This window comes from Carassius gibelio, chromosome B16 (genome assembly GCF_023724105.1).
Source record: "Carassius gibelio isolate Cgi1373 ecotype wild population from Czech Republic chromosome B16, carGib1.2-hapl.c, whole genome shotgun sequence".
NCBI lineage: Eukaryota > Metazoa > Chordata > Actinopteri > Cypriniformes > Cyprinidae > Carassius > Carassius gibelio.
In genome coordinates this window covers 13,763,691-13,771,221 of record NC_068411.1, presented here as the reverse complement: position 1 = coordinate 13,771,221, position 7,531 = coordinate 13,763,691, and the positions used below count along the sequence as shown (strand labels likewise).

Sequence of the window (7,531 nt, the reverse complement as noted above, 5' to 3'; positions counted from 1 at the left end):
AGCCCTATACACCTCTTATGATCATCAGGACCCCTGTGGAAAGGGTGAGCAGCTTCAAGTACCTTGGTGTAAACATCTCCGAGGACCTGACTTGGACTACACACATTCAAACACAGGTTAATAAAGCCAGGCAAAGACTGTACCATCTGCGACATGAAATTCAGGGTCTCACCGGCAATCCTGTAAACTTTCTATTCAGGTGCTATAGAAAGTGTATTGACTCACTAGCCGCATTTCCACTGTCGAGCTTAAACCGGGCGTGCTAGTGCGAGCCAGGGCCTGTCGTGTTTCCACTGTCACTTCCTGTGCTTGATCGTACCTCGTTGGGGCTTCCTCGGGGGCCAACGGCCAGGGTTTTTTGGCCAGACGAAAACCTTGGACCAAAGCAGTCCAGCTGGGCCTTCAGGAGGGTTTATGAACGGAGTTTCTCCATGTCTATAGAGCTCAGCGCTGCAGATAATTTCAGAAAGCTAACAGCTATAACACCAGTATTAAAGACTTTTAAAAATAAGTTGAGCTCAAAACTCACTCTTAGTCAGCAGCGAGTGTTTGAAATAACTTGATCCGATGTGGAAATATATATAAAAAATAAATAAATAAAATATAAATAAATTTATTTCAATGTGATTAATTTTGAGTCCTAAAAAATTCATTCATTATGATCAATTTATCATTTATTCTATTAAAACATAGATGCTTTTGAATTTGAATATTTAACAAAGCTTAGCTGAACGCATCTCAGGGTCTGCTTTCCCCTCTCTGCAGAATATTGTAAGGTCCAGGCACTTGGTCCAAGGAAGGTACCCAGTGCTGGATGAAGTTTTCCTACGTACACGGTCTTTAAGCGTGTAGAGTTATTCAATTTAGGTTAAACTCAAATCTGACTCAATTTTAGTATGACCTTGAATTTAGGTTGAAATGCAAATTGGTTGTATGCCTTTTTAATTAGAATTCTTCTGACATTTGATTTTTCTAGTTAACTCCTAGTTTTATATTAACTCGTGCATTCGGGTGCTCATGTTGCTAACGAGGATACTATGTAATCTACTACAGTCAATAATTACAGAGTAAAACAGAATAAAATCAAATGTAACAATTTATTATCAATCAGGTAAATATGTGTTCTGCCAATTACATATCAAATTGAAATATATCAAATCATAGCATTATAAAACATCAAATTCTCAAAGATTAACCTAAAAGTAAAATATGCATACCTGACCTTATAAAATACATAGTATGAAGTGAAGAGACACACCACACTACGGGCTTTCTGGCTACAGAATGGCCCTGGTCCTTTTGCTGCAATTCTTTAAATACCTCAGACCAAAACAAACCTCCTCGGAGATGAAGACAGAAACTAAAAATTGGAATTTCATTAGGTCAGGTCCCAGACCAGGGTAGTTTACACCTCAATGGGAACAGAAGGTAATTTACATGGAAGACCATGGAAAAGGGCACTCTCATTACAGTGATCAAAATATCTCTTAACTCTTAGGATCTGTATTATTTTTTAATCTACTTTTGTAAGGTTGAGACCATTGTACCAGTCGCCCTGAGACATTTCAAATGACACCAAACATGACAGTAAATATCACTTGCATTAATGCAGAATAATATACTACTGGCAATTCTGAGTGAAACTAAGTGGAGGGAGTGTGATGGTGAGGTGTGAACTACTTAGTGTGGAATGTCTCTGATGGCACCGTTACTTATGATGGAGGGTGTTCAAGAGAGTGTTCAAATGTTAATTATCAGGAAAGTCCTTTGTTTCCTTAGGGAGAAGTCGTCCTTCAGTCCAGATGGTCCGGCTCCAGTCTTACAGTTTTCCCCCTTTGGCACCGTAGGCCACTCACAAGGGTTCTGGCGGTGTCACTTCAGTCTTTGAAAGATGGGTAGTTGTAGGGGACTGAGAATCAGGATAGCATTGGTGGACTACTTTACCATTCCGATGAGGTATCTGAAATAGCAGCATTGGAAGAGTGTGAAGCAAAAGATGATTGTGCCCCCAATAGTACATCGTCGAAGCATCCACTACCACTAAGAGTATGCAGTCTGAGCCGATCTAGCAGATGAGCTAGACAGAATCTGTGCAGTCTTTTGCGCCAAGTTTGTCTCCACTTGCGCTTGAGAGAGGTGGTATTCAGTTTGAAGGATGACTTTCTGTACTAAGTCCATCGTCTCGACCAAAGCTTGTGTCCCGTGTTCATAGAAGGCATCGTCCCACTATGAGGTGACCTCTGCATCCTGTGGCGTCCTTCCAAGGATGTTGATCTGGCCCATAGAAAAGTCCTCTGTCACTTCCAAGCAAAAGGAGTGATTAGCAGGGCAGCATAGTCATCCATATGTGAAGTAATTCATCTCATTGATGATGTACCACTGCGTATGAGATGCTTGAACAGCATTTGAATGGCCATGTAATGATTAGTTAGGTTAGTATCATTGGGAGAGAAAGGTTGTAGTCTGTCACACGTACGGTGTAACAACTGGGTGAGAGGTGGCAGGAAGCAAGTGCGAGTTTTAACACAGTTTAATGAAGACAATGATACAAGACGACAATGAGACACAAAGATGAAGCTGAGAGGAATACATTGTCCAGGATGGTGCAGGTGGGTGAAGTATCTGGATGGCGGAGATGAGTAGGCAGCAGGAGAGGGTGACACAGGAACTGTGGGGAAGCGAGCCGAAGGTAAGTGATGTTGCTTGTGGTGATATGCGTAGAGTGGACAGAGTTCCGGGGAGACACGGACATCCAATGCAGAAACACACAAGAAAGAAAACATAGGTTACAAACATGAAACAATGCTCTCACAAACACAAGACGCTAGACAAGCCAATATATAGGGATGAATAATGAGTGACAGCTGTTGCTGATGACAAACTAATCAGTGCTGACGCGTAACACAGACTTCACCCACAAAGTGCAAAACCCTGAGATCACGGTTTACCAACCGTGACATACAGACAACATAATTGTGAGTTTCATGACAACAAGTGCGACTGGTAAACAAGGTCTCAGTACCCTTCAAAATCATATATCTGGTGAGGTGGTCCCATTTAATTACCTGATCTTTTACTACCATGCCAATAGAGAGTGGAATTTGGATGAATTTGGTCTGAGTGGATTAAATGAAAAGTAGCAAAAAGTCAGTGTAACTCACATAATTATAAAAATGGTATGTTTCAATAAAACATATGATAATAATAATAATCAAATCACAATTATAAAGGTATATATAAGTTTTACAAATGTGATGCAAATTTAGTCCTGTTGCTGTAACAAGGAGCCAGCCTGACAATGTGAATGAGGTATGATCTGGCTCAAAGTGCTTCCATACCAATGGTTTTTGTTAAGGACATGATGAAATTTCAGTCAAAGTTCAGAGGTATTAGATCCTGTTGTGAGAAAGGATTTTTATTGTTAAGACAATTGTGAATCAAATTGTGGCCACATGGCAATTCTATGCTCCTGTACATGGCTTAACTGCAGCTATATGGAAAATAGCAGAGTGTGCCACTCAGGAGACAAACAAACTCAGCATAGGCACACATGCAACTTGAAATTGCCATGCAATTCCAGTATAACAGTTATTGCAATTTCAAACAAGACACATGGTCTAGAATGCATGTAGCATCTACGACCTTAAACCTAAGTGTTTCACACACTTACACTAAAGCAGTCATGCGTTTTTTTAAAGAATAAACTCAACTAATCTATGTGTACTTTTAGTAGCACAAACAACTATAATGTGTGTTCTATGCACACAATGTTTAGCACAATTATACATTTGAAAATGCAAACAGGATTATTGAAATTTGGATGTTTCCATATTAAACTCAATGCTATTAGGCTGCTAACCCACTAGCAAGTGAAGTCAGTAGCTGAAGGCCTTGCATGAACAATGCAGTCAACGCAAAGAGTTTTACCTGATGAAGACTTGTTACATGTAAACCCCTGATCTTTGTCTTTAGAAAGTGATAACTTACGTTTCAGAAGGTGGAGGTCTACCCCTTCCCAGCGACCAGCATTTTTCCTCTGTATGGCCTATTTTCTGACAGGAAGAACAAAACCTGCTATCTTTGCCACAGGTTTGTTTGCTGTGTTCTCCTGAAGTTTGAGGATTTTCATGCCTCTCTAATGCTTTCTTTACACCATCCGCTCTGGTCCACGACTCTGCGCCATTATAGTGCTGCATCTCCATAAGAACTGAAATCGGCACACTATCTTGAGCAATGGCACAGGCTTCCTCTGAACTAAAATTTTGTAGATTCATCACAGCAAGTGACCTCCTCCAAGAAGTGGACATGCTTTTCAGCCCCATTGCAGATTCAATAGTGTGGGGCTTTGATTTCCATCTGTTTTCTATCCTTGAACCCCAATCTACAATCGCTCTGAACGTCTTTTTGTCTGAATCTGCTCCGTTTAACAATGCATTTTGGACTGGAGTACCAGTATTGTTCTTTATGAGTTGTAATAAAGGTTCGTGATCACGGCTTGGATTTTCTAGACCAGAATATTCTTTGTACGTCATCCACAGATGTTCAGCGTATGTTTCAAACGGCTCATTGCCTCCCTGCTTAATTTCTAGTATCCTGCTCCAATCCGCGCTCGTTGGACCCCTCACATCTAACAATGCCTGTTTTAATAATTCATATATAATTTCGTCAGTTTCGTTATTGTTTTGTATGATTATGTCTCCAGATTTCATTTGAGGGGTTAATTTAGATCGGAGTTCTTCATGAATGGTTAAGAGTGCGATTTCCCATACATCCCTAGTTTCTAATTTATACACTGTGGCTTGTAACATCAGTTTTTCCAATTAGGGTTGGAATGGCCCTCTTCTGGGCATCATTCCCATGATCTGTTTGTGTTGTTGTCATGGTTATTTCATCGTTTGCATTCGTTATGGCTTTGAGTTCAGCAGTTTTAACTGATTTGGAGGGTTTTTCGCTGGATTTTGCACTATTGGACTTCGCTGATTTTGATCTCTGTGTCTCCGAACGGGATCTCGGTTTCTCTGAGACTCTAATGCGGCAACATCATCAACCTGTGCTCTTTGCTTTTGCAATTCTTCAGAGCGTGCTTTTTCAATTTCTTTGTTGCTTGCTATTGTGCGTTTGTTTTCGGCTATTGTCTCGAGGTAATTTTTACGAAGAAGGTAGATGATGGCAGTCTGTATTTTTATATATTTGGATTTAGATGCCAATTTTTTGCCCTCGGGCCAAGAAACAGGTTATGATTTCGTTGTTTTTCCATTTAAGATCGAATCCTTTATCGTTTAAACAAAGAAGGGTGTCTTTTATTTGTAATGCTTGAATTTCCTTGATCTCCTGATCTCCACACTACACTTCTATTAAGAAAAAGAAAAAAACTTACCACAGCAGTTGTAGACAGGGAAGAAGAAGCTCAAACCTCATGTCCTCAGAGAGAATCAAACTGAAATTCACACTGGAAAGACGTCACTCGCCTAAGTAGGGAGATCACGTCGGGGTCACCATGACATGATGCTGGATGAAGGTTTCCTATGTGTTCGCTCTTTCAGCGCGTAGAGTTATTAAATTTATGTTAAACTCAAATCTGACTACATTTTATTACTTAATCTGACTCCATTTTAGTATGACCTTGAATTTAGGTTGAAATGCAAATTGGTTTTATGCCTTTTTAATTAGCATTCTTCTGACATTTGATTATTCTAGTTAACTCCTAGTTTTATATTAACTCGTTCATTCGGGTGCTCATGTTGCTAACAAGGACACAACATAATCTACTAGAGTCAATAATTACAGAGTAAAACAGAATAAAATCAAATGTAACAATTTATTCTCAAAGATTAATCTAAAAGTAAAATATGCATACCTGACCTTAGAAAATACATAGTATGAAGTGAAGAGACACACCACACTATGGGCTTTCTGGCTACAGAATCACCCTGATCAGTAATGCAATGTATTAATAACCTGTACCCGACCGACATTTTCAACTAACCCGCCCGCAACTCGGACCGCAAAAAAAAAGTTTTAAAGGTAGTTAATGCTCATCATAGCGTCATTGGGCCATAGACGTAGGAAATAGAAAAAAAAGAAAAAAAGATCATTAATATATTCTAATTTTAAATAAGCTCATAATTTGTTCTAAAATAGTATAGTCTGGCTATGTCTATTTTGATGTTTCTGTTCAGCAGACAGTGAGGCTCGGGTTTTTTCCCGATCAGAGCTTGTGAGAGGAGAGCGTATTTCTCCATATATTACGCTCCGCTCACTCATTCCATGGGGTCTCGCTCAACCCAGAATGGGCTGCTGGTTCGAAAATATGCAAGGAGACATTTAATTGTTTAGTAATAAACTGGTGTTTTCTGTGTCGCTGCAAAGATGAAGTTGACGATGCGGACTCGCCATGCAAGAGAGAAATGCACATTTCATATGGATTACATCATCAGAGAGTAGCCTATTTATTTTGGTTTGAATATTCGTTTAAAAGTAGACATTTCAAGCTTTCTGTAATATATAGCCTATATTTCTCAAATCTGTGAGGCACAAGCTGAGTTTCGGTGCCCTCGTTCACATGCAATGCAACTGATCCTGCCGGTGCCTTATTACATTGTCTGCTATATATTTGCTTCTTATTTATAAAATACTGGCAATTGATTGATCCAAATTAAGATACAATTTATACAAAACTAAAATCTTTTAAAAAGAGTTTTCTATAAAACAAAACTTGAAACTGAACTGAAGTCGTCAAAATCATGTTTTACCAAAAACAGCTCTATACCTTTTCTCTTGCCGCCTCCATCTTTACCTGCAGACTGAGCTTGTGCGTCATCTTCGCGCCAGTTATTCAGCCAATAAACTGTAGGCCTATGTATATCAAAATTGTGTCTAGTACTATATTAATTACAAAGGTTTAATTGGCATCTTCATTTCAAACGACCCAACTGACCACGACCCGAATATAATTAAAAATATTTTTGGTTGACTCATTTTGGATCAACCCGCGCATCACTGGCCCTGATCCTTTTGCTGCAATCTTTTAAATACCTCAGACCAAAACCAACATCCCCGGAGATGAAGACAGAAACTAACAATTGGAATTTGATTAGGTCAGGTCCCAGACCAGGGTTGTTTACACCTCAATGGGAACATAAGTTAATTTACATGGAAGACCCTGGAAAAGGGCACTCCCATTACAGTAATCAAAATATCTCTTAACTCTTAGGATCTGAATTATCTTTTAATCTACTTTTCTAAGGTTGAGGTTGAGACAATTCAAATGACACCAAACATGACAGTAAATATCTCTTGCCTTAATGCAGAATATTATACTATTGGCAATTCTGAGTGAAACTAAGTGGAGGGAGTGTGATGGTGAGGTGTGCACTACTAGGTGTGGTGCGTCTTCGATGGCACCAATACTTATGATGGAGGGTATTCAAGAGAGTTTTCAAATGTTAATTATCAGGAAAGTCCTTTGTTTTCTTAGGGAGAAGTCATCCCTCAGTCCAGTCCAGAATATCTACCTCTAACGCTGCAAAAG

The 7,531-nt window shown here is 39.4% G+C and overlaps 1 pseudogene; it reads right to left on the bottom strand.

Moving 5' to 3' along the window:
* Positions 1-1,872: 1,872 nt before the first annotated feature.
* LOC127974314 (uncharacterized) lies at positions 1,873-6,820 on the bottom strand (annotated as a pseudogene).
* Between the last annotated feature and the right edge of the window lie 711 nt (positions 6,821-7,531).